Raw genomic sequence first — 27,763 nt, 5'->3', positions numbered from 1 at the left:
ACTGTAGGACTTTTGCTGTTTATTAATCACTGGATTCTAAAGGTGGGGACCACTTTCTGAGTATATTTGCTACAAACCTGGTTTCCATAAAAAAAAAAGTGCCTGGAACATGTGATAAGAATTCAGAAAAGGGCTCAACTTCATCCCAGGAGTTACAAGTTACAATAAATATGAAGAAAGGACAGCATTACTGGACCAGAGAAGGCGGACTAATACTTCAAAGCTCAAGTACCTGACGACTCAATGTTAAGAAAGCTGTAATCAGAAGTCTGTTTTGGTTATTATTTTTAAGAAACACGAAAAATATTTAAAAATTGCAGTGGAAGCTGCCCGATCTACACGTCTGTTTAAAAGTGTAATCCCGTGTGGCCTTCCTTTGGTGGTCCTTTAGAAAGACCAGGATATAGAATATAAAAGCCAAGAATCTCTGGTCGCTGCAGCCTCCACACCGCGAAGACACGGCCAGCTGCCCGCGCATGCGCCCGGGGCAAGCTCCACTGCCCGAGACGTCAGGGGGCTCCCGCGCTCCAAAGCCCCGCCCCGCGGGCGTCCGAGGCGACCTGGGCGGGGGGCCCCGGGCCACGCCCCCAGCCGAGCCGAGCGGGGCCGAGCCGAGCCGAGCCGAGCACCTCCGAGCGCGGCCGAGCCGGGCCGAGCCGAGCGGCCCAGAGTCGGTTGGTGCAGCTGCGTCCCCGCCGCTCAGCAGTCCGCGGCTCCGGCGTCTCCGCCGCCGCCTCAGCGGGGCCTGCGCCGCCCGCCCGCCGGGAGGGAGGCCCGCAGCGCGGGTAGCGCAGTCCGGCTGCGGGCGCCGCCAACGCCGCCGCTGCCAGGTGAGCGCCCGCTGCGGCCCGCCGGCCCCGCGTGCCCCCGCGACTGTTAGTCCCCAGTGTCCGTGTGTCTCTTTGCTTGTCAGCCCCTGTGTCTACGCGAGCTCCTTCCCGCCACGCCTGGCTCCAGGCTCGAGTCTCCGTCAGCCCCCTCCCGCCCGCTGCCCCGGGTCTTTCTGTCAGCCGCCAGCACCCCCGCGCTGGGAGGCCCCGCCCCTTCCCCCCAGAGCCCCGCCCTCCGCCCATCTGTCATCGCCCCCCAGCTGCGGGAGGGGGAGTCTGGGGTCCTGCCGGTGGGCGCATCCCCACCGGCCGCACAGTTGCGAAAGGAGCAAGGGGGGCGTGAGGGGCGGGGGTGGTGTCCGCGCAGGCCCGCTGGAGCGGTGAGAGTGCGTGTCCTGCGCTGCGCCCCGCGTGCGCGCCAGCTCGCTTTCTCTCCCGTCGCCCTCTGCATGCTGCTGGGATGTGGCAGCCCATGCCGCTGGTGTAAAGAGCGTCAGCCCGGCCCGGGAAGGCGGCTGAGCCCGGACTCGAGCCACTCGGGGTACAGTAGCATCCTGAATTCTGGGACCCTTGTTTGCCCACCGAAAACGCTCTTTGTGGGCTCCGGGTTCCCAGGTACCCTGAATGGCGTGTGAGCGGAGTTTGGGGCTTGTTAAGCCTGGCCAGTTTGAGATTTTCATTCAGAGAAACCTGTTGGAAGTGATGGAGGAGTGGATGGGATGTAGGGCTTAGGTGGAAAGCTTGAGAGCTTGAGTCATTTTGAGTTGCATGGTTTGCATTTCTGAGCAGTGATTGCCCTGGGCTTGTGCCCTAAGAGGAACTGTTATGGGGAGGGGGTGAGGCGGGAGGGTATACTCTTTTCAGTTTTTATCCATGTGAACACGTAGTATATATTTATCTAGATATCCTAAGTGTTTATTCATGAGGCATCCACATATCCTCACTTAAAAATAAAAGGGATTCCAGTAGTTTCCATTGTACGTACGTGTTCTGGTATGTTGTCTTTATTTGTGGTAACTTAGAATCACAGTATTTCAAAACTAAGAAAAAATGCGTCCTAAAACAATTGGTATTTTGCTGGATAATTCTCAACCATGAGAAAGAGCCAAAAGCGCACTTCATTAGCTGGAACAACTTATTTGGGTTTAATTTTTTTTTTTAAGAGACATACAGTGGAAAAATCCAGAAGTGGCAAAGTAGGATCCGAAGCGACTTGCAAAATGAATGAAAGGGGCCCTTCTGTTGCTGCTTTGGAAAGATGATATCAAATTTGCTGTAGAGGACAGAGCTGCTATGTAATGATAAACATATTAACCAAGTTGGTTTTATGACCTTGATACACTGAAAGGAGCTTGATTTGTGCACTGGTTCATGACCGGCAAACATTGCATGAGAAATGTGGTCATTTTTGGAAAAAATGTTCCCATGTTTATTTTTTTCCATATTGAAGTAAAATTTCAGACTACAGAAGTCTCATGGTGAAGTTTTTTTTTTTAAGGTTAAAAATTACAAAAGTTATTTATGTTTAAGGTAGAAAAATTGAGCAACAAAGAAAAGTATGAGAAAAAAATCTCCATAATTCCACAAACCCTGGTAAACCATGATTTGGTATTGATCCTTCTAGTCTTTTGTTCCCATGTATATGTATTTTTTTCTTATAAAAATGCTACCATGCAATAAGACTTCTTTCCTATGCAGTTTTCTTTCACTTGTAACTAGACTACCAGAGATATGTCTTGGTTTTGTGATCCTTTTTTTTTTTTTTTTTAATTTCAGAATGTTACGGGGTCTTGTGCTCCTTTACTTAATAAAGGAGGTCAGGCAGGGCACAGTGGCTCTTGCCTGTAATCCTAGCATCCTGGGAGACCGAGGTGGGTGGATCCATTGAGCTCAGGAGTTCCAGACCAACCTGATGGGGGTGGGGGAGGACTAGAAAAACTAGTCAGGGGTGCCTGTGGTCTCAGCTACTGGGGAGGCCTGAAGCAAGGGAACTGCTTGAGCACAAGAGTTTGAGGTTGCCACAGCACTCTACCCAGGGCACAGAGTGAGACTCCGTCTCCAAAAAAATAAAATAAAATAAAAATAAAGGTCATGCCAGTCCTCTGCTGAGAGCCCTCCAAAAGTATCTCAAAGTAAAATCTGAAGTTTTTGCTGTGGCCTACCAGGCTACCCATCCAGTCCTTACTTCCAGTCTTACCAGATGGATTTCTTCACTGTTTCTTAAAAACATCAACATATTGTGGCCTCAGGGCCTTTGCGTTTGCTGCCTAGAACTCTGGTCTCTGAATATTATTATGATTGGCTTCCTTACTCCTTCAGGTTTCTTCTCAAACAGACAGTGCTCAAATAGAACACTGTCAGGCTTTCCCTGACCGGTCTATAAAATACCCCCCAGTCTCCAGTCCTCCTTACCCTGCTTTATTTACCACCACTTAGTAATACATATTCATGTGTTGGTTTATTGCCTCTCTCTCCCACATAATCACAGAAGTGTGAGATTGTTTTTTTCACTCATGTATTCTTAAGACTTAGAACTACACTTGGCCCTATTTATAGGTACTTAAAATTTGCTGAATGAATGCTCAGTATCCATCTATTCATGTGACCTTGCTGGTAGCCTTGTAGTCTTTTAGATAGCTATATCATGGGGGTAGAATAACAATCTCTGAAAAGTCAAGATATTCCTTTCTCTTCCATATCTGAGAAGAATAATTTTACAAAGTGAGGCTTATGATCTTAAAAAGAATTACAGACTTGGTTTAACTTGAACAATTGAGGGAAGGGTATTTTTGGCAAATGTTGCTGCCTTTTCTTCTTATGCATTATTATTTCTTGTGTCATGTTGGAAATCTCTGAAAAGTATAAAGTGTCCCAGTTATGTTTACGATTGTGATTTCAATTTGGTAGTTCTCAGTGATATGAGCCTCAAGAGCATAGTGGGTTTTTTGTGTCAGCAGATACCCAGGGATATAATTACAGCTTTAATGTGTTTTCATTTGGAGAGTAGCTGTTATGTTTACTTATTTTCCTGGCAATCCTATCCTTTTCATTTTTGTGCTTATCAGTTTTTGGATGGAGAAATACTTAGGGTTCTTTTTTTTTTTTTTTTTTATTTGTTTGACAGTGTCACTCTGTCACTCTGGCTAGTGTACAGTGCCGTGGTGTCGTCACGCTCACTGCAACCTGAAATTCCTGGGCTTAAGTGACCCTCCTGCCTCAGTCTCCCAAGTAGCTGGGACTGTAGGCATGCTCCACCATACTCAGCTACTTTCTCTTCTCTTCTCTTTTCTTTTTTCTTTAGAAATGGGTTCTTGTTCTTGCTTAGGCTGGTCTCAAACCCCTGGCCTCAAGGGATCCTCTTGCATCTGCCTCCCAGAATGCTAGGATTACAGGCATGAGCTACTGCTCTGGCCAGTTTTTGGGTTAAAAAAAATAAATCCTTGACTGAGCATTTTGCATCTCTCCTATGACTCTTGAACTGTTTGAAAGTACCAGTTTCATCTTTCAGGGTAACCACATCTATAGTAAATGTATAGTTGCATTGTCATTTATAGAATGGTTAAAATTGTATCTTGGGGCAAAATTTTTACAGAGAAGAAGTTTAACGATTTGAACTTCAAGTAGGCTACTTTTAATTTTAGTGGGTTTTTGAAATATACTTGCTTTTTGCTCTTAAGAAAAAGATGCAGCCCAGAGACCTTAAAAAATTCTTTTAAGGGCGGCGCCTGTGGCTCAGTGAGTAGGGCGCCGGCCCCATATGCCGAGGGTGGCGGGTTCAAACCCACCCCCGGCCAAACTGCAACAAAAAAATAGCCGGGCGTCGTGGCGGGCGCCTGTAGTCCCAGCTACTCGGGAGGCTGAGGCAAGAGAATCGCGTAAGCCCAAGAGTAGAGGTTGCTGTGAGCCATGTGACGCCACGGCATCTACCGAGGGCCATAAAGTGAGACTCTGTCTCTACAAAAAAAAAAAAAATTCTTTTAAAAAAAATTCTCCAAATATACAAGAACTTGGTGGTGAATCCTAAATTAAATAAATATTTTTTTAAGGCCTAAAAGAATATGTTATGAATTTTTATTTCGTGTTGTCGGTGTTTACTGAACACATGTGGAGGCTTCTACGTGTTTTTCTGGGAGCTACATTGCTATGCTCAGTTTTAGAGTGCCAACCTGATTTCTTATCATTTCATTTCTGACTCTGCTACCTTCCTTCTTCACCATATTCTCTCACTAAATGATCTCATCCATTCTCAGGACTTTAATACCCTCTGGGTGCACCTGACTCCCTAGGTTATTGGTTCTCAACCTGTGGGTCGCGACCCACAGGAACTGTATTAAAGGGTCGCGGCATTAGGAAGGTTGAGAACCACTGCCCTAGCTCCTGCCCTTTCTCTGGTTCCAGACTTGCATTTTTAGCTACCGCCTTCCTGCTATCTCTACTTGCTGCCTCACAGTGATCTCAGACTTCTCATGTTCGAAACTGATCTCTCGATCTCCCCTGCAAATTTTCAAATTTGTATTCCTCATTCCTGACTCCTCTTTCCCCTCCCCTCCAGCCTGTGTCTCAGTGTTATCGCTGTTTATCATTGTCCAGGCCAACCTGAAAGTTTTCCTTGACTCCCCCTGTCTCCTCACCCCACATCAAATCCTTCAGTGTGGCCTGTTGGCCCAGCCTGCAGAATATCTCAAATCCTTCCTTCTCTCCATGTTTGAATCCAGCTACCTTCCTCTCTCAGCTGGATGACTGCCCCTGCCTCCTAGCTGCTCTTCCATTTTCCACTCTTGCCTTCTAGCACATTCTCCCCACAGCAGCCAAAGCGATCCTACTAAAAGTAAACCAGAGCTTGCCACTCTCTTGCTCAGTGTCTTCAACTGCACTTAGACTCACAGGCGTACTTACCCCGGGGTGACAAGCTTGCCATGCTTGTCAGACGGTGAGCACTAACAGTTTCTCAAACATGCCACGCTCTCCTCCTCTTTTGTACAGGCCCTTCTCTCTGCCTAGCACTCTTCCCTTGACTTGTCTTACATAAAAATCCTTCTCAGACAGCCAGTCTCAGCTAAGATGGCTTCTCCTTCCAGGGGCCTTCCCTGATCACCCCTGGTATAGTAGCTTCCTGCCCATTGTCTTATGCTCTGTCTCAGCACATGTGTGTTGTTGGAAGTACTTCATTTATATGTTGGTTTCCTTTTTACTGTCTACTCCCCCAGGAGACTATAAGCTCAATGAGGGCAGGGACAGCCTTGTTCTGTTTATGGGATAGCCCTAGCACCGAGTGCTCTACCTGGAATCCTGTAGGTGCATGGCCTCAAAGCGTTTTAAATAATAGTTAATGTGATAGCTATTTTTTTTTTCTTTTGCAGTTTTTGGCTGGGGCCAGGTTTGAACCTGCCACCACTAATATATGGGGCCAGTGTCCTACTCCTTTGAGCCACAGGCGCTGCCCTAATTTTTTTTGAGATTAAATATGTACTGGGTTCACTGCTGTGTGCATTCACATGTTATCTCTAAATCTTTGGGAGAACCCAGTATGGTGATGATGATAATTACATTACTATTTGTGTTTTTTAGTTGAGAAAATTGTGTTTAGAGGAGTTAACTAATTTCTTTTTTTTTTAAGTCTATAAAATTTTATTTTGTAATATATATTATTATTGCTCTTGGTACAATTGTTCTTTTTGTTTCCCAAATATACCAATATATTTAGGTTGCATCTCTTTGATGTATCTTCTGGGTTTTTATATTCTTTTATATTTTATATATATTTTCAAATGTGTTCTTGGAGTATTTATCATCTTGGTTCTCTGCTCATTTGATTCTCTGCAATGTCATAAATAACCTTTAAAATTGCTTCCAGTGTGCTTTTAATTTTTTCTACCATATCCTTAGGCATTTTAAAAATTAGTTAAGCCTGCTTATTTCTCCCAATCTTTTCAGATTTAGTAGATCACGTTCCTTCTTTAGTAGATCACATTTCCCAGTCTTTTCAAATTTAGTAGATCACGTTCCTTCTGCTGGTTGTATATCATCCTCAAAATGCCCCCATGTTGTAATGGAATAAGCCTGTATCATGGGAAAGATTTAATTATTTTCTACATTTCTTTTCTTTTTTTTGAAAGAGTCTCATTATGTCGCCCTCGGTAGAGTGCCATGGCGGCACAGCTCACAGCAACCTCAAACTCTTGGGCTTAAGTGATTCTCTTGCCTCAGCTTCCCAAGCAGCTGGGACTACAGGTTGTAGTTGTCATTGTTGTTTTAGCAGGCCTGGGCTCCTACTCAACTGAGCTATGGGCACTGAGCCAGAGTTAAGTAATTTTTAAAGCTACACAGCTAAGAAAGTGGTAGAGTTAGGATTTTAACCTACATGATTCGACTTTAGAACCTTCCCTTTTATTTAATAATATAATGCTTTCTAATATGAATGTAGGAATGAATGAATATGAAGTATACTATAATATTTGTATTTGCAGTTTTCTCATGTTTGTCCTTCTAAGCATTTACAGGTGCATAAAAAATAAGAACATTTGGGTTAGAGTGTTATGTTCTCCGGGGGAGTTTCTGTTAATAACCATTATGCCAAAACACAGATTAGTTTGCTTTTAGGCTCTGTGTTTTAATTTTACCTTTGCAATTCTCTAGCTATAAGCCCTCTGGAAAATTACTTAACATGCCTAAGTCTTTTTTTTCAGCTGTAAATGGAGAAAAATAATAGTTCTTATCTCACAGGGTCTTGTGAGGAACAGAATTACACAAAAAAACAATCAATGTTAGCTATTACTAGTATAGGAGGAAAAAAAAACCCTGAGGAAAAGACTTGTAACTCCATTGACGAATTAGTGTTTGAGTAAAAATGAATGACTGTGAAAAAAAAAAGAATGAATAACTGTGGTTTTGAATTTATAAAAATTATCAGATAATTATTTGGCTTGGAATTTGTAATTATTCTATTGATGTACGACAACTTTATGTGTGGATATAAGCTGGTTTAAATGCTTGTTAAGTAAGATAGGTTTCTTTTTTCTTCTTTTTAAACTCTCTTCCATCTTTAGAAGGATTTCCAAGTTAGATATTCCAGGAGACTAACCATACTACTTTATTTTCCCTTCACTGAAAAGATACTTACCAGCATACTGTTTACTTCAGCAATGCTTACCTTCAAATAATCTAGTAAATAGTAAGTCCAATTCAGGAATAATGGGCTTGGCAGCCCCTCTGTGGAAAATCTGGGCACAGTTATATTTTTTAGTGGGATGGCTTATACGTCAGTGCCTGTCTGGTGGTGTCCATCATCTCTGTGAAATAGAGGTGATAGTGTATGCTAAGAAGAAGTGGGAAGAGATCAGAGGAAAAACCCGGACATTGGCATACAATTGAGGTCAGGAAGAGGGAGAATGGCCTCCAAGCAACACGCAGGGCTCCACTGAGCTAGAAGGCCATGGATTGATTAGGGCACTAGTGGCATTGAGGTGTCTGGCTTCAGGAGCAAAGAAAGCATACAGTTACCAAGCCAGGGTTGGAGTTTTCTGGGATGAGTGGCAGAAGGACAGTGGAACAGAGGAACAGGCCGTAGTGGCCAGGGAGTGATTAACATGACAGGTAAAGGTGTCTGGCTAGATGGGGAGCTGAAAAGGACCAGAGGTGTGTCAAAGTCAAGGAATGACCGTGCTGGAGTGATGGAGTAATAGGAGGATGTGGCCAGAGAGGGACGTGTGAGTGGAAGATTTCAGAGTTGGAGCATTTACTTGCTGGCTATTATAGACTCCTGTGTTTTGCCACAGTTATGAATGGCTGAAATGAAGTGAACTTAGTAAACACGGCTATAGTCAGTGGGTCAATAACTGAGGGGCGAGAGAGTTGTTTGGGTCACCCGTGTGGTTAGAGAAGCCAGCGGAGGATGGCAGGATTGGAGGGATGGAGAAAAGGAAGGTGGGCCCAATCTTCAGCAAATGAGGTGAGGTGAAAAGTCCCAGCAATGAGAAGAGGTATTCTGATCAGCACGTAAGAGTTTAAAGGATCAGAGAATTTTGCAAGTTTTGCAAAATTTTGCAAATTTTGAAAGTTTATTGGTTGCAAAGTCTCTTTGGAAGGAATTGGTCTTGGCCCAGGTTCACTGAAGGAATCCCAACTCAAGAGGGCAGCACTGGTGGCATGTTATTGTTGTATTTCTAATCTTGTTCATGAAAATCATCTTGGGAGCATGTGTTAAAAATATAGATTCCATGTTCTAGGCCCACTGACCTGCAATCTCTAGGGGAGGAGACTGAGAATATGTACTTTGACCACCTCCCCTCATGCTTGGTAATTCTTTATAATTAGGCAAGTTTGGGAATCGCAGCTGTAGTGGTTAAGACTGTGACCTCTGGAAGCTTGACACCTGGCGGAGGTGAGACTGGTGGGAGCCAGCCTTTGCCTGTGATTCTGAGAGCTTGGCTTTCTAAGTCTGTCTGATGTGAAAAGCAGTAAACTAAGGGAAAGTTCCGTTAGAGGCAGACACACTGATATAAGCAGGAAGGGATAGTTGTTGACAACAGGGTCAGAAGCACTGTACAGAGTAGTTCAGGGTGTAGCTGTTTGGGGACATTTAGTACTTTAGTTATTCATAAAATTATGTGACACAATTTTGTCTCTGAAGGTACTGGCTTAAAAAAAAAGTTTTATTCATTGGCAAGCCAAAACCAATAGCAGTTGTTATCCCCAAGGGGCTGTCTATTAGAGCAGACAGTTAACATCATGATACTGGCAGCCCTACTGTCCAATTCCTCCTATTTTCACCAAGAAAATAAATGAAATGACAAGGGAGAGGAGTCCTGCAAAACAATGGCTGCTGAGGAGGGAACTGGGAGTTAGTTGTTCTTTCCAGACCACTTAGAATCCCCTATTGCTAGTAAGGAGATTTTGAATTTGAGGTGCTGCGTGTAGAGTACTTAAAATACCACCTGGTTTGTCATACCCAAGCACTAAAGCTTTGGGAAAAGCATGTAGTCAGCACTCTGGAAGTGGTCGTGATGGACCTTGAACTTAAAACTTGATTTGCTCTATCGTGTTCCATTTCTTATTTCCTCTTAGATGGAGAAGATTGACTTTAAACTGAAGAATGAGGTAGCATTTCGGGTACGTTCCGGTCAGGGCCACCTCCTTCTCTTCCTGTCTTCTCTTCTCAGTGAGCTGCAGGGGGCTGGTTGACCATACACTGTGAGGCCTAGAAAATGTGGCAGTGGACTAGCAATGCCAACTCAAGTATTTCAGATTAATGTGAGAGTACATACGATTAGATTACATTGCATTTGTAAGGTACAGTCCGAATTGTAGTTGTGACCTTCAACCAGGAACTGTGCCATTTACCTATACATTGTACCTGTTAGGTGGGAGCTTACCAAATGCTCTTCCCCACTCCCCACTTCTTGAATTTAACTGACTTTTTCTCTTAGTGTGCACATTGTCGATCTACAAGTTTCAATTTAATATTATGTGGGATGTCTGATTTTCCATTCTTGTGATACTTAGAGTGTTCTCCAAAAAATGATTCTGTTTTAGAGAAAAATAGGAATTCTGAGTATTTTTTTCCTTTTAGAAAAACGTTTTTCTTTTAAAGCTGAGGAATATTGAACAAACCTATTGAATGTTTTGATGATAATAACAGGCTCTTTAATAGCACACTTTTCCTCCCTACAGAGCTCAGGATCCTTAAGGCTCTGCTGTCTGTTGGTACTCTTTGTAATGTTTAAATCACTAAGAATATTCAGTCTGTGAAATGTTTGTATTCCTGCTGTGAACTAGGTACCCAGGGATTAAAAGAAAGACCATAGCCTCAAGGAACTTCTTACCAGTTAGACAAGGTACATTTTTAGATCTCTGACCTTAAGCAAACCATACTATATGCTGTGAAGGAGGTATAATCAAAATATCGTAGGACCACAGATCAAAGAAAGGTTTCTTTTGTTAGGTGGAGGTGGCAAGAGGGGATTAGGGATGCTTTAAGGAGATGTTTGAATTCAGACTTGACCTTAAAATTTGGATAAAATTTTGAATTGTTAAATTATATTTGATATTTTCTGTTTACTAAAGCATGATTTAGCAAGACTACAGCAACATTTTAGTGCTTAATGAATTAGCCTTTAGTTATCTATTCATCCGCAGTGCCACAAGCTTAATTATTTTGGAATTATACTGACTTGTTTCTGTAATGAAGCATTCAGGAATGTATGGTAGAGAAGGGCTTTTATAGAAGCATAGCTGAAAATGATCCTGAGATCATAGTGGTTATTTAGGAGACTTGGACATATAATGTATGGTGGTAAACTGAAAACCAGAATGGTAGTAGAACATATATGTTTGGACATATGTTTAGGATTTGAGGGAAGATGGAGCTCCAAGTGATGTTAGTGAGGGCTTCATAGGAAAAGAATATTCTGCGGGTTAGCAGGACTGTGGAATACTCACCACGTCATTTCTGAGTATTTTTCTCAGGGCTGCTTGGTGATGTGGCCCGCAGATCCCTGCTGCTCATTCTCCCTCACTCTATTGTGGCTGAGCACAGAGATTTTTACAGAAAAGCTCTGAAGCCACGTCCAGGGAGAGTGGCTCTTCCTGCTTTACATGCTTGGTTCCCAGGCTTGGCCTGCCTCAAAGCTACATCTTCCTGCCAGAGTGGATTCCTCTCTGACTGATGTGTCCTTCTGGGGGAGTCCTCACTCCTTTGGGAAAGCCATTTCTTGCCATGGTAGGTTAGCTATAGCTAGACCACTGTGCCAGCCTTGCAAGTGGTCATTGTTATGCCTGAAATCTTGTGTTCAGTTTTTTTTTTTTTTGGTTTCCGTATTGAGAATCCATTTTCACTCTTTTGTCAGCCCCTTGGATTTTCCCAGGAAGCTGAAAAACATATTACTTGCTTTTTTGTGTGCTGAAATGGGGCCCTGCTCCAAAATTTTGATCTCCTTGAGAATCAATATATATGGTTTAGAAAAGATAGTATTTCCTTTTTCTTTTCTTTTTTTTTTTTTTTGTAGAGACAGAGTCTCACTGTACCGCCCTCGGGTAGAGTGCCATGGCGTCACACGGCTCACAGCAACCTCTAACTCTTGGGCTTACGTGATTCTCTTGCCTCAGCCTCCTGAGCAGCTGGGATTACAGGCGCGCGCCACAACGCCCAGCTATTTTTCTGTTGCAGTTTGGCCGGGGCTGGGTCCGAACCCGCCACCCTCGGCATATGGGGCCGGTGCCCTACTCACTGAGCCACAGGCGCCGCCCCAGTATTTCCTTTTTCCTTATTCCTGATAATGTAAATAGCATTTAAGAAGCCAAGATATTTGGCAATGTCCCATTTTACTTTACGGGTGACTAAAGCCATTCTGAGAAATCGTATTTATTAATTCACCAAATAAAATACATTTTGTGTGTCTATGCTATGTATCAGGTACTGATACTAATAGAGAAAATTAGGCATGATCTTTCATGACATTCACAGTCTGGTGGACCCATGGCCAGAAAACCATGATAGCTTTATAGAATGGCAAAGCTGGGGGGTCTAGTCCTACTTAGACCTTTGCCTCTGTTTTCTGTCATATTATAAAAGGGATTTGCCCTGGTTTATAAGATGTTTATAATACTTAAATGAAACTATGTAGAAAGAGGTTTGAAAGGTCAAGTTCAGGTGTGGGGGAACTTTTCGTGGTGGAAGGCCACATTAATTTATCTGTAATCAAATAAGGCTGTATTCAAGAAACTTTAATTAGATATACTTAAAAATGTACATTATTTTGTAAAAATCTAAGTACTATGTATTTAATAATGTCAAAAAATGAAAACTATTTGCTAATTTTAAAGTTAACTAACTTTATTTATTTACTTATTTTTTTACAGGGTCTCACTCTGTCACCCTGGGTAGAGTGCCATTGCATCATAGCCCCTCACTGACTTTTAAGACTTTATTGGAAAGTGCTTGAATATTTGGTTGTCACATGGAGGTCTGCAGTTTCAGTTGATCTTCTAGATGGTGTCAGTCATTTCTGACCTTTAGGGGATCTTGATTTGGGTTAAGTGGAGAATGTAAATTCACAGCAATAAGTGGTTGAAAAGCAAGAAAGGATTTTTCGTGGCCATGTGCAGTGGGTCATGCATGTAATTCTAGCACTCTGGGAGGGTGAGTTGAGAGGATCCCTTGAGTTCAGGAGTTCGAGACCAGCCTGAGCAAGAGCGAGACTCTGTCTCTACTAGAAATAGAAAACAAGTCGACGTACAGATATTCAGAAGATCCAGGAGTTTGCGGTTGCTATAAACTAGGCTGATGCCATGGCACTCTTATCTCAAAAAAAAAGAAAGAAAGAAAAAGAAAGCATTTTTTGGGCATGTCACTGAAGGCCTGAGTATTCTGCATTTTTCTATATTTCAATTGATCTTCTTTAGCATCAAACAATGGCTTAAAATTGTGTTGAGAACTCAGTCAGTTCATTTGTAATTCTTTAGGTGCCTTGGTGATATCAACTAGGTGAGCCTGAAATGCTGTTTGAGTGTGATGTCATGACTCTGGAAATCACTGTATTCTCCAGTAGGTCTATAACAGCTGCATGTTCTTCAGATGGTTTGCATATACCGTCCTGCTCATGAGTGACCTTTGCTAACTGGGGAAAATGTTCATCAGAAATTTCCTTTGAAGTAGAAGTATTTTGAAAAAGATAGCTTTTTTCTCTTAAGTTGAAGGCTAATTTATGCTGCTGATCAGTTATGGTTCTCTTTGAAAGATAGCTTTTTTTCAAAATGCTTTGATTTTGTGCCACACATCATAGACGTAGTTTTACCTTGCAAAGAAATATTCGTATATTTTTCATTATATCAGACAGAAATGATGCATTCCTGTAGAAATCTTATTTCAATAATTCACATTGCTGATTCTGTTCTTTATAAAATTTAAATATCTGTTCTTGGCCGGGTGTGGTGGCTTATGCCTTTAATCCTAGCACTCTGGGAGGCCAACCTAGGTGGATTGCTTGAGCTCAGGAGTTTGAGACCAGCCTGAGCTATAGTGAGACCTCATCTCTACTAAACGTAGAAAAATTTGCTGAGCTTCATGGTAGGCACCTGTAGTCGCAGCTATTTGAGAGTCTGAGGTGGAAGGATTGCTTGAGCCCAGGTGTTTGAGGTTGTGGTGAACTATGCCGAGGCTGCTCCACTCTAGCCTGGGTGATAGAGTGAGACCTGGCTCTAAAAATAATAATCAGCACCATCCCATCATCTGAACAATAATTATAATAAAAATATCCTTTTAAGTAGTAGAAGATATTTCTCCTTTTTGTAGGTTTAAGCAGATAAGGAGTTTTGAACTGTACTATTCCTTTTTTGTTTTGATTTACCTATTTTTATGGTTCCTCTTATCTATATATTATTGAAGAACTCAGACCTTTCATTGTAGGTAATTTTTGTAGCAAACTAACAAGACCCCTAATCTTTCTGAATTTCAATTTCTCACCTACAATGTGACCTTTTCTTTATCATGCCAACCTCACTGGGTTGTTGAGCCATTCAAATAAAGTATTGGAATGGATGTGCATTCTTCTGTGTCTTGGTTCTTATTCCCTCGTAGGTGTAGTGGTCAGGCAGCTCTGGAGAATGAATGCCCAAGAAGGGCTGTGTCTTGATCTGTAGCATAGTTCTCATGAAAGTCCTGGTTTCTCCTCCATCATGATGTTTTTGGTGCCTTCTGCATCCTGTTGTGCCATTCTCATTTACTAGCATCTCACTTTATACCCAGTTGTCCATTAGCCAATACTTATTGAGCTTCTGCTGTGTGTCAGGCCCATGAAAAATGCTAGGACTGTAGAGGTGAGAGGCCAGATCCTGTCTCCAGGATGCCTGTTTGATCAGGAGAGAGCCTAGGACTGTAAGAGCCAATTTTTGCCTCAATGTCCAGCTAGCTGGCCTGCCTAGGGGATTTCAGACTTGTCATCCCCTGCAATGACATGAGCTACTTTCTTAAATCTTTTAGTGAATGTATTCATACATACATGCACACATACACACGTATTGGTGTGTTTCAAACTGGTTCTGTTTCTCTGAAGAATCCTGACTTATACAGTTCTCAATGAATGCTCTCATTATTGAAGCAGAAAGAGGAGAAATAAGTGTGGTAAGCAAGACGCTTATTGTGGTGTTAACCACGTTGAGTTTCAGGTGCCCCAGGAATCCAAGTGGAGATACCACAGGTAGATGTAGGCAGTATGTGGAGAGCTGATGTGAGTGGTCTGGACTGGAGATAGGTGCATGTGGGTCTCCAGTGTGGAGCTGCAGTTGAAGCTGGTTGTGGGTGATTTCAAACAGAGAGTGGAGTGCGTAAGGTAAGAAGGAGTATCAAGATGGAACCCCAGGAAATACCCACATTTAGTGGGAAGGTGCAGGGAGAGGAGCAGACAGAGGAAAGATCAAAAAGGAGTGGGGCCATGGAAATTGAGGGGAGAATTTCAAGGAGGAGGCAGTGTAGCAGTTGCAAGTGCCCTAAAGAGGTGAAGGAAGAGAAAGGTTGCAAATTGTCCATTGAATTTTACTCCCCAAAAGTATCACTGGAGATGTACATTTTAGCATTTCACATTACAGTGGTGTAGAGAGTCTTTGGTGATGAAGTGGAGATGCTGCTGCCTTTTTTTTTTTTAAGTAATAAGGTCTTGCTCTGTTTGGGCTGGAGTGCAGTGGTGTGACCACAGCTCACTGCAACTTCCAACTCCTGATGTGAAGTGACCTTCCCACTTCATCCTTCTGAATAGCTGGAGCTACATGTATGTGCTACCAGGCCTAATTTTTTTTTTTTTTTGTGGAGACGGAGTCTCACTATGTTGCCCAGGCTGGTCTTGAACTCCTGCTTCAAATGATCCTCCCACCATGGCCTCCCAAAGTGCTGGGATTATAGGCATAAGCTACTGTACCCAGCCATGTTGCTGTTTCTTAAAGGAGCTCAGCCAGGAAGTGTGAGAATGAGAAGGGCTGTGGGCTTCCTGAGGAAGAGGTGATTTTAGGATGAGAGAGAATCCAGAATCTTCAGAGACAGAGGGGAGAAAAAAAACAGAGGAAAGGACAAGTCAGAGACTGAAGGGAGAGGAAGGATAAACAGTTGAGCAGGGCCTTTTCCATGGGTGGAGGGACATGCACAGGGAGTGGCTGGCAGCGTTGCCAGAGGAGGGACGTCTCTCCCACCTGATGGCACGGGAAGAGAAAGGGCTGTTGGGATACAGAGAAGTTGACAGAAAGGTAGGGGGTGGAAGTTTTGCCCTCTTAAAAACTTCTATTTTTTATGAAGGGGACTGTTGTCACTAACTGATAGCCAAGGGGAGCTGGTGCAGTGAGGTCTTGGAAGGCAGAGGAAAAGGTATACTGTTAGCGCTGTGAATCTTGGAAGTGGGAGTTGAATATTGCTCCCCATTGTCTATTGAGTGAAAGTTATACTGCAGTCTGGTGCTTGGAAAGACCTCCGTAGTCTGCATTTTATCAATTCTACCTTTTTGTTTCATTCCAGCACCCTTGTACATTAGCCAAGAGCATCTCTGATATAGCACTAGAATATGGCTTTGAGAGACTGGATGTTATAATGAAAAGGCCATGAGCCTGTCAGCCAGGAGTCCTGTGGCCCAGTCTTGGCTTGTGATGGGATCTTGGATATACCGTAACTTTTCCACGTTTGTTTCTTCATTTGTGAACTGCTAATAATAATAATAGCAATAATAGGAGAGAGGAGGGAGGATGTATCGCAGAAAGAGGGAGGGCAGGAGGTGGGATCTCACCTAACGTGCACATTTTGAGGGTGTATGGCACGCCTCTGGGTGAGGGGCTCTTCTACAAATGGAACTTTACCCTGGAAGTGAGAACAGTGTAACCTAAAAATTGTACCCTCAAATTCATTTGAATAAAGTTTTTTTTTTTTAAAAATAGGAATAATAGTAAGTGATAATGAAGGTGTGTCAAATGAGAAAACATTTGAAAGTACTTTGAAGAGGATATGTAATAAATAAATGGAGGTGGTATCATCAGGCCATGACTAATCTGCTTTTGTACAAATTTTCTTTATTACCATGAGAGTCCTCCCCCTTCTCTCCAACCATCTAAATTCAACCAGTATTGTGTAGAGAAACGCTAGCTACTGTAACAGATTAACTCTGCTGAAACCTCAGTGGCTTAAAACAATAGACATTTTCATGCTTGTTTAAAATCCAATCAGCTGTGGGGTGGAGGGGCCCAGACTGATGGTGCTCTGCCATCTTCAAACCGTGGTTTCCAAGGTAGTGCTGGTGCCAATGGCCAGCCAGCAGGGTAGGGCAAGAGACTGAGAGTGGATGATTGCTCTGGAGGCCTGAAAGGGGAGATGATTGAGAGGAAGCATCTGCAGGATCATAGATGAATTTGGGGTTGGGGGGCATTTGTATAGAATGGTGGAGGGAGCTCTGAGAAGAGTGAGGCAGGACCTATGCAGTCCAAGGAGAAAATGGAGAGGCCACTCGTCCTGCCTCCATGGACAGAACTTGGGAAGGGCTGAGGGGCCGAGGACTGGTTTCTGGTGAAGGCAGGTGAAACAAAGGTGGGAGACAGGCCCCCGGATCAGGGGAGATGTGGATGAGAATGGGAGTGTCTACACACCTTCTGAAATGAGCTACCTACCAGCTGGGTAGGCAGACACTGTTTGCCTTTTTTTTTTAAATATGGAATGCTTCATGAATTTGTGTGTCAATCCTTGCTCAGGGGCCATGCTAATCTCCTCTGCATTGTTCCAGTTTTAATATATGTGCTGCTGAAGCGAGCACTCTGCCTTTTTTAAGACAAGAAAACTGATGAAGTGGTGCCTGGGCAAGAGCCACACAACTGCAGGTCAGCAGAGGAATGGGCAGAGCCCCTGGTGGTGAGAGCCAGGACGTATCCCACTAGAGGGCTGGAAACCTGGACTCTGAGGGCTGGTTTGAGGTGGCCCCGGGCATGGGATAGAGGAGGACCTTGGTGGGTGCCAGTTCCTTTCTAGGTGACTTGGGTTTTGGCTGCTTCTGTTGGAGAAGGGCGGGATCCTAAGGCAGGAATGTGCTGATAGGGTTCAAGGACTGAAAGGAGACAGATTGGTGCATGACCAACAGGAGGGTGTGTGTGTGTGAAGATGCTGGAGAGGGAAGCAGGGCCCACATCACCCAAAACTTAGAGGGTAGGGCAAAGAGTTAAGATTTTATTCTAAGGTCGGTGGGAAGCCCTTGTACATTTTGAGTGGGAGGTAAGATGGTCCAATTTATTGCTTAAAAAGGCCACCCAGGCTGTGGTATGAAGAATGGGTATCAGGGAGGCCGGAGTGTAAACTTAGTATAGTGGGTGAGGGAAGAGGAGGACTTTAAGAGGAGAAGAAAGTTGAACTCAGAGCAGAGGCTGGAAAATAAAATTTGATCCTGTATTTCCCGTTAGCTCACTCCCTGTTCTTAGTGAGATTTCCTGCAAGTAGCCTTATCCATGGTTTCCACTTCCTCACCTCCTGCAATCCAACCCTCTGTGCTCTGGCCACTGTCAGTGCCCACTTCCCTAAAACGTCTCAGGCAAAGGGCACCCAAGGGCCTTTGTGGTTAGCCAAGTCCAGGCCGTTAGTCCTTGCCTGATTTGACTTGCATCCATTCATTCTGTGAGCCGTTTTTGCCTTGAAATGCACTTCTTCTGAGCTTTTCTGTCTCTCTGGCCCATGGTCCTGTGGGCCTCTTTCTGGTCTCCATGTCTTCATACCAGCCCTGAATGCCAACAATCCCTAGGCTTCTGGCTTTGATCCTGTGCCCTTCTTCATAGAATGAACCCTCTTCCCACTTTATCAGGCCAACACCTACTTGACTTTCCAGCTTCATCTGGAGTGCCTTCCCCTCCAGAAAGCCTTCCCGACCACTCAGGCTGGGCGGGGTACAGCTTCTCATCCCCTTCCATTTCTCTTGGAGCATAAAGTAGATACCTTTGTGATAGCACTTAGCACCCTGTTTACTTGTCTCTCTAGTCTAATGTGCTTGAAGGATAGGGTTACCATGAAATACTTTGTGATCTAGGACAAAGAGTGCTTTCTCCAGTTCAGATGAAAGCCTCACTTTATAATGAAGCTATCTACCCCTGATTGTGTACCCTTTGATAGGGCATCCCTTTCTCACTGGGTATGAAGGCTGGTATATCTTCTGTGAACAGTAGAGATTAATTTAACTAAAAGTAATCAGTAATTGTTTCCATTTTCTGAAAGGGAAAAAATGACATAAGCATCTGAATTGCTTCAGAAGAGCTTGTAAAGGTTTGCATTTCTTGCCTGGTATTTTGGGTCTCCACTCCTTTGCTCCTGCCCCCAAACCTATTCTAGGTGTCTCCCAGTTCTGGGTTTGACATTGGGGTTGCCTCCACGGTGATGTGGGCTAACATTCTCCTGTGCTCAACTGGGATAGTGGTGAAGCTAGGTGGAAGATGAGCTTCCGCTCTGTCCTTCCCTCCTGCTGACCAGCTCATTGTGGTGAAGGAAAAAGAAAGACAAGTAGAGACTACAGAATACAAGTCACATGCCTGGAATTCTGGAAGGTCTTAAGTGGTTGGGGTCATTAAACTCTCATTCTTATCGTTTAAATGTCTTTTTCTACTCTTGAATTCTTTCTTTTTGTCTTTCTCTGTGTTCTAAACCCACTCTATCTTTTTTGGCATGTGGAACAAAGAAAATAAAATGTTGAGAGTCATTTTCTTTCTAATAGCTGTGAGTGTTTAGAATCTTTCTTGCTGGGTGGTGCCTGTGGCTCAGTGAGTAGGACGCTGGCTCCATATACTGAGGGTGGTGGGTTCAAACCCGGCCCGGCCATACTGCAACAACAAAAAAATAGCCGGGTGTCGTGGTGGGCGCCTGTAGTCCCAGAAACTCGGGAGGCTGAGGTAAGAGAATCACCTAAGCCCAGAAGCTGGAGGTTGCTGTGAGCTGTGATGCCACAGCACTCTACCCAGGGTGACAAATTGAGACTCTCTCTTAAAAAAAAAAAAAAGAACCTTTCTTGCTTTTTTTAAGTGTTTAGTTTTCTGAGCCTAACAGAACAGAAAGCAGCGATGCCTTTGATGAAACAAAACTCTAAGCGTCGTTACTCAGAATAATGAGACAGATTTTACTTGTGCCTTTCTCATCTAGTGTTGGGATGATAAATTTATTTTTAAGAAAAAAAACAGCACGGGGTTGTTTATTTACTTTTAACTAGAGTGTCTTTTAAATAGAATCAAACTGCCCATTTGTGTGTAATAGCAGACTGAATTTGAGCCCTCGTGTTACTCTCTCAAGGGTTTGTTGCTGTCAGAGTGAGAAATACTGGCACATATGAGCCATCCTCCGTTGAATCCCACTTATATTTATTTCTGGTGTCCAAATCCAAATAAGACCTTAGGATTGCAGACGTTCAGGTAGGAAGTGACCGTAGGGTTTTCTAGTATGCTCACTGGTGAGAGGCCAACTCCTTCTTATGTGGAGGACACCACTCTTATTAGCTCAAGCACAGTCTTTCTCAGAGGGAGCTGCTGTCTTTGTCTTGTGACCCTTGACCCACTAGACTGCCAGAGTGAGTCTTTCTCACCATCTCTCACATATTGCAGGCCTTCAGATACTTGAAGAAGCTATCTTCAAGGGTTTAGAAACTGCCATTATTCCTAGAATCTGAGAAGAATGGTTTAGCTGGAGAACTACTTTAGGCCTATCTGGGGAGTGAACACTAGGCTTGGGAATCTGGTATTTTAGAATCATCAGGTCCTTCTTGCATCTGTATCTTAGTCTGAGACGAACCCTAGAACTTCCTATTCTCTTTATGTTGATTCAAGATATAAATGATTCTGGAATGCTATAGATAGGGCTTTATCGATCAGAGTCCCAACGGGAAAAGTTGGCATGCTCAACTTAGGAAAATTCCAGGAGAGTTTCCTGGGTAGGATGTAGAGGAAGCCATAAGGTATAGTGCAGGAATCCAGGATTATTATGATGGTGGAGCTGTTACTACCCCTAGTTCTAAAGGGACAAATGGGCTCGGTGCCCGTAGCACAGTGATTACAGCACTGGCCACATGTACCAAGGCTGGTGGGTTCAAGCCCGGCCTAGGCTTGCTAAACAACAATGACAACTGCAACAAAAAAAATAGCCGGGTGTTGTGGTGGGTGCCTGTAGTCCCAGTTACATGGGAGGCTGAAGCAAGAGAATTTCTTAAGCCCAAGAGTTTGAGTTTGCTGTGAGCTGTGATACGACAGCACTCTCCCCAGGGTGACATAGTGAGACTTTGTCTCAAAAAAAAAAAAAAAAAAAGACTCGGTGCCTGTAACACAGTTATTTCCGCACCAGCCACATATACTGAGGGTGGCAGGTTTGAACCTGGCCCAGGGCCAGCTAAACAGCGACAACCGAAACAAAAAATAGCCAGGCGTGGTGGTGGGCGCCTGTAATCCCAGCTACTTGGGAGGCTGAGGCAGGAGAATCTCTTAAGCCCAAGAGTTTGAGATTGCTGTGAGCTTAGATACCATAGCACTCTACCAAGGGGGACATAGTGAGACTCTGTCTCAAAACAACAACAACAACAAAAAAACACAAAACAAACAAACAAAAAAACCCAAAGGGACAAATGGACGAAAGTGGTAACCAGAAGCCAGATTGTCATCTGGAAGAGGCCACCTTGAGAGGAACACTGACTTGCTTGAGGGATTCAGCCAGCTGAAGTAGAATGAATCCCACAACCTTACTTCTCCCTCACCTCCCCTTTCCTCCTCTAATCTCTTTCTGGGACTTAGCACTGGATAAACTTAATCAGGGGTCAAAGGGCATGCGACCTGTTGTTATGATTAGCCTGCTGAGTCAGAGAGCAGGGTAGAGAAAGTTGGAGAGTGCGTCTGTAAAATATTAGACATGAGGACCCAGGCAGTTTCATAATGGGCAAAATGAGACAAGCATTTCTTGAGTATTACCATGTGCTAGAGACTTTCTGGTAATAGCACCTTTTGTGGTAAGTGGTATTATTTCCATTTTATAAAAGTGAAAAACTTGAACCCAGATTTCTTGGCCCTCAGTCAGCTCAGTCCTGATGATCCCTGTGGACTGATACTTCTCTTATCTCTCTGTAGCCCATTTCAGAAAGCTACTTTTCATGGTATTTCTGGAGAACAGGAGAGGACTATAATAGAGCTGCTGTGTATTTTTTTCTTCACATTTATGAACTTGAGGAGAAGGGAAAAGAGAAGGGAAAAAAACTTGGCATGAGTGATGTTATGCAAGATCAAATAAGGTGAAAAGCAAAACAGACTCCAGAAATTTAGTTTTGCTTTTACCCAAGGTTCATGGGCAGCTGCTGTACAAAGTCCTTTTGACTTTCCATAAATGTTAGCACTTTTCATAACATGAAAAGATAATGTCATTATCTTTACTTTTGGTTGTGTATGAACTTAAATAGCTTTATGAAGGACAAAGAACCAATTGAACAAATGAACTAGAACAAACAAGATCGAGTTATGTGTCACCTTTGGTTTTTCATTTCTTGGTAACGTAAAGTTCCTATACTCAAATGAGTGGCAATTATCTAGTTCCTGATGCATTCATTGTAAAAGTGTATATCAACAGAAAAATAGACATTTTAAATTAAGAAAAGGAATTCTAACACCCTAGACAATAAATCCTTAAATTTTCATTTTTTCCTGTTTATGTATGCACCCATAATTTTTTTTTTTTTTTTTTTTTTTTTTGTAGAGACAGAGTCTTACTTTGTGGCCCTCGTAGAGTGCCGTGGCCTCACGCAGCTCACAGCAATCTCCAACTCCTGGGCTTAAGCGATTCTCTTGCCTCAGCCTCCCAAGTAGCTGGGACTACAGGCGCCCGCCATAACGCCCGGCTAAGCACCCATAATTTTTATATGGCTAGAATTGTACCAGTTTGCATTGTTTATAAGTATTTTTCCATGTTGCTATGTAACATGCACGATTATTTATGATAGTTTCTCAATTTACCTTAGACATTTTCCAACTTATTGGATGTTTTTTACTACTTATACTCTGCCTCATTCTATAAAAGGACTGGCAGTTTTGTAGAACATTCAAGTGGCTTATGTATTATAATGTTTTTCTTTGTAAATATTGTTCATTGCATCTTTAGGCAACTAGTTTCCCTACTTCTTCACCTTTTGTTCTTTTTGGAAGAGGAATGGGAATTATTATTTCTTTTTTTTAAAATTTATTTATTATTAAATCATAGCGGTGTACATTAATGCAATCATGGGGCACCATACACTGGTTTTATAGACCATTTGACATATTTTCATCGCACTGGTTAACATAGCCTTCCTGGCATTTTCTTAGTTATTGTGTTAAGACATTTATATTCTACGTTTAGTAAGTTTCACATGTACCCTTGTAAGATACACTGTGGAATTGTTATTTCTTTAGGGTAATTTCAGGAGTAAACAAGTAACTGAAGTTATATCAAGGAACTTGAAATATAGTAGTTTTAGAGGTAGCTGAGTGAAGCAGGAATACAATTGAAGTGAGTTATTAAGCAGAGTTGTTTACATTTTCAATGTAGATTTTTATTGAGTTTTATTAAATATTAGGTTTTAAAAACTATCATCAAGAGAAATTAGACATCATTTACATACAAATTTAGCTGATAATCCAAAGTTGTGGTTAAGTTTTAAAAAGTTTGTTCTTAGCTAAATTGAATGTGGCATAATTCTTAAAAAAATCTTATTTTGATGATACTGGCCTCAATTACCCTCTAGCCCTGGAATATTAGCATTGGCCTTGGTAGTGCCCTGTAGTTCCTGGAAGTGGTCATCCCCTCCCTGGCCCATCCTTCCCATCCATGGGGACCCTGGGTGCTTCTGCCTGTTCATACCTTTGAGGAGCTGGAGTCCTCTGGCCAGAGGGGTTTCCGTGTATGGTGGCCACATCCTTCCACTTGCCTTCCATTGACCATAGTTCTGCTTTCTGGAATAACAGACAAGTGTCTTCCACTAGGCAGGAAACATTAGAAATCAGAGATGAGTTCTGATTTTCACTTTCTGTATCCTTAGCTACTGGCGTAGCACCTGGCACGTAGCAGATGCTCAAAAACACATTTGTAGAATGAAATGTCTTGAGACAGTCCTTGAAATGTGTGAATGTGACCATGATGTCTTCACTTAGTCACCTCTTCTCCAAATATAATGTCCTCATGATATAATCTCCAGATCCCTGTCACTCCATGTCCCTCACCATTGCCTGTGGCCATGATTTGCTGTCAGTCACTGATGGAACATAAGGCCAGAAGTGTTCTGATTTCCAGGGATGTATTCAAGTATGCGTTGCTTTTTTTTATTTAGCAAATCCCTTGTTGTTTATATTTTTTTACATGATCTGCTGTCAAACCTGGTCTTTTATGAAATTGTTTCCTTTTAGATTAGTGTCACTGGGATTTGATGAGGACTTTTCATTATCCTCATGGGAATCATCAGTAAAAATGAAGAACAGAAAAGGCCCAAGGAAGTATTGTGGAAACCTCCCTCCTAATTGATAGTAATCCCTAATCCCATGATTTTCAAACTGTGAGATACAGACCGATTATCTGGGAATTTGGCTAAAATGATGATTCTGATGCAGTAGGTCTGCGTGGAGCCTGAGATTCTATCTTTCTGACAAGTTCTCTCTAAGATTCTGCTGATGTTGTGGGTCTCCCTGATAATACTTTGAGTAGCAAAGCACAGTTCTGGGGTGAAGTTGCCCATGAGAGCATATTCTTTGGTGTGTAGCTGTGATGTACCCATCGGAGTCCCCAGCAGATAATATCTGATGCTGGTCTTGACACCATATTCAAGTGTTTATCCCCCGCCTAATTAGGTAAATTAAGGAAACAAGGGCTGTGCTATTTGCCATCTTCCAAGCTTTTGCACGCCTTTCTGTGCATGTTCAATTGGACCTTTTATTCCAGTCAGACAAGCTGTTATCTTTTCAAGTTTTTTGTCATTTAGACATTTGATAAAGTGTTCCTGTATTCTGACTATTGAGTTATTACTAATCTGACATACTTTCATATTCCAGAAACTTACCTAAAGAGACATTAAACAGATAACTTTTAAACTTTGATTAGAAAGTATAGTATTACTGATAAAATTCTTTGCTAAGAAATGTTATGGAGCATCCAAAAAATTTTTTTTACTTTATTGGAAGTTGGATAAAATGGATGCATTGTTACAGTTACATTCCTAAAGGGAAAATTACTTGTGCAAATGGTAGCCTTTGAGTCATAGATTAGCAAGTGAGTTCTGTAGAAACACAGGGTAGAAAGTTCATGATCACCTGATCCCCTTTTTCTCCAAGCTTTTAATCTTTTAACTTAGAGGAGGGGTGCTTTTCTCTTGCCCTTTGTACACAGAAAATAACACTGTGACCAAGACATTTTTGGTCTTTTCAAAGAATAGTTATTATTCAACATTGGTTAAAAAGAACAAAAATTTCAAAGGACCTGAAAGCAAGGTGGGGAGCTGGACCAGGTGACAATGCATGGCTGTGCCCCAGGCTTTCCTACCGGTGGCCCTGCATGAGCTCCCAGTGCCTTGATGGAGCTCTGGCCTGCCATTGACGCTTGACTGAGGGCTTCTTGGAGGAGGAGCTTCGGCTCAACCCTGAGCTGAGCCAGCTGCAGTTTTCAGTGCCGGGGGCATCATCTACAATCCTGTGGCAGATGTGTGGGAGCCACATCACAGCTATGTGACTTGCTACTGCCAAGGCCCCAAGCAAGTGCTCTTCCTGGGGATGAACCCGTGACCTTTTGGCATGGCCCAGACTGGGGTGCCCTTTGGTGGAAGTGAGCATGACCCGGGACTGGTTGGGTATGGGGTGGGGGGCTGTGCTGACCCTTCCCCAAGAGCACCCTAAACAACCGGTACTGGGACTGGCGTGCCCACAGTCAGAAGTGAGCGGTACCTGATTCTGGGGCTTTGCCCAGAACCTCTGTGGACCACCCAAGGTCTTCTTCCATCACTGCTTTGTCCACAATCTGTGTCTACTGCTCTTCCTAACTCGCAGTGGGCGCAACCTCATCCCTGTCAAGCTGCCTGCCGAGCAGCAAGAACAGCTTCTTGGGATCCGTGGTGTGGCCCTTTGCTGGCAGGTGTGGCTGGTGGTGGGAGTGGGGGGGCTGGTGGAGCAGTGGGCATGGAGGGCTCTGTCAGGGGTGATGCCCAAGGTCTATGTGGAGGGGCTGCTGCCTCCCTCTCCCTGTAACCCACAGGCCAACAGGGACTGGGAGGCAGTGGCCAAGGAAAGACTAAATGAGTTGGGGCTGCTGTCCCTGCTATCAAAATGAGAACCCCTGAGGCCAGGCATAGGACATGTTCAAGGCCTCCAGGTCATTTTTGGGTAAGTAGATGACCTGGACTAGAGCCAAAAGGTCCTCCTGGGCTCCCTGGTTGCTAGGAAACGTGCTCTTTGATGTGTTGACTGTCTTCCAACCTGTTGTGGCAGTTTTGACACTACTCCAGTTTGCCCTCCTGATTCCTGCTTTCTTCACTACTTTTTGAGCATTGAGTGTTGCCCCTTTGTGGTATCTCACTCCACAGAGAATCAGAAGGGGGGCTTTGTGGCACTTGCAGACTACTCTACCTCATCATTTCCTTGGGAAACTATTCAGTGGAGAGTGACCTGAACGGTGACTTCAGGTCTATTTGCCGTCTCAGAGGAAATAACCTTGCCAGGATCCTTACCATCCTTACAGAACAGCTTCCTGCTGCTGACCCCTTCTCTTATAGGGTCAGGACAAAGCATGGGACATTATATTAAGACGGAACTAATTATGGGAAGCTAAGGCTGGACCAGACGGAGAATTCAGTGTTGTGGAATGGGAAAGGCAGAAGACCTGAATTTTCTTGTCTGTCTTTCTTTCTTTTTTTTTCTTTTTTAAGATAGAGTCTCACATTGTCACTCACCCTCAGTAGAGTGCTGTGGCATCGTAGCTTACAGCAACCTCAAACTCTTGGGCTCAAATGGTTCTCTTGCCTCAGCCTCCCAGGTAGCTGGGACTACAGGCACCCGCCACAACGCCTGGCTATATTTAGGGCGTTGCTCAGGCTGGTCTCGAACTTATGAGCTCAGGCAATCCACCCGGCTTGGCCTCCCAAGTGCTGGGATTACAGGCGTGAGTCACCTTGTCTTGCCTGAGAAGACCTGGATTTTCATTCCAGCTTTGATGGACTTGTGAACTTTATGATGGACAATTTGGTTAGCCTCAGGATTCCTTGTCATGAGTAGGGGATGCCTACTTGTGGGGTGGGTGTAGGATTGCACAGGCCTGGCACACAGCTTATCATTACATACACTCTTTGCAATCTTGCCTCTGGTTTGGGGAGTCACTGCACAGCACTACAGGGGAGCCCCTCTGCACTCTGAAGACTTTGCTGCGGGGGAGTCTGGGCTTCTACCTGTGGCCTGGGTGAGGAACAAATTCTTGCCCTGCCAGAGATGGACCAGCAGTGACTATGAAAACACAGCTTGCGATTTTTTCAGTTTAAGCATTAAAAGCTCCTAAACACACACACACACACACAGAGTACAAAACTTTAGTTAGACAACAAAGAATTTGTACTGGGTGGCGCCTGTGGCTCAAAGGAGTAGGGCACTGGCCACATATGCTGGATGTGGCGGGTTCAAACCCAGCCCTGGTAAAAACTGCAAAAAAAAGAATTTGTACTTACTTTAGAGGGCTAATTGTCTTTTTTTTTTTTTTTTTAGATTCATGCTTTACTTTTTTTTTCTTTTTGAGACAGTGTCTCCCTCTGGTGCCCTGACTAGAGTGCTCTGACTAGTTCTTGGGCCCAAGTGATTCTCTTGCCTCAGTTTTTCTATTTTTAGTAGAAATGGGATTTCGCTGTAGCTCAGGCTGGTCTCAAACTCCTGAGCTCAAGCACTACCTGCTTTGACCTCCCAAAGTGCTAGGATTACAGGTGTCA

At 43.5% G+C, this 27,763-nt stretch overlaps 1 protein-coding gene, 1 non-coding gene and 1 pseudogene across 8 annotated transcripts in view; 2 read left to right on the top strand and 1 right to left on the bottom strand.

Annotated features, from left to right (window-relative positions):
• The first annotated feature begins 607 nt into the window (after positions 1–607).
• ZHX3 (zinc fingers and homeoboxes 3) overlaps positions 608–27,763 on the top strand; it is a 127,426-nt gene continuing 100,270 nt past the window's right edge. For 4 of the 7 annotated variants that reach the window (XR_008376490.1, XM_053573848.1, XM_053573844.1 and 1 more), the window contains exon 1: positions 608–830. The gene's annotated coding sequence lies outside the window, so the exon portion shown is untranslated. Of the gene's footprint in view, positions 831–1,228; positions 1,372–21,707; positions 21,800–27,763 lie in introns of those variants that run through there. The other 3 variants (XM_053573845.1, XM_053573849.1, XM_053573846.1) reach the window with 3 other exon arrangements.
• LOC128573523 (single-strand selective monofunctional uracil DNA glycosylase-like) lies at positions 9,894–26,124 on the top strand (annotated as a pseudogene).
• Positions 17,495–17,602, bottom strand: LOC128574312 (U6 spliceosomal RNA). The gene has a single exon (XR_008376689.1). It is a non-coding gene; the product is annotated as a U6 spliceosomal RNA (small nuclear RNA).

This window comes from Nycticebus coucang, chromosome 21 (assembly GCF_027406575.1).
Source record: "Nycticebus coucang isolate mNycCou1 chromosome 21, mNycCou1.pri, whole genome shotgun sequence".
Taxonomy (NCBI): Eukaryota; Metazoa; Chordata; class Mammalia; order Primates; family Lorisidae; genus Nycticebus; species Nycticebus coucang.
The sequence above is the reverse complement of the archived record's forward strand: the minus strand, read 5'-3'. Positions and strand labels throughout refer to the sequence as shown.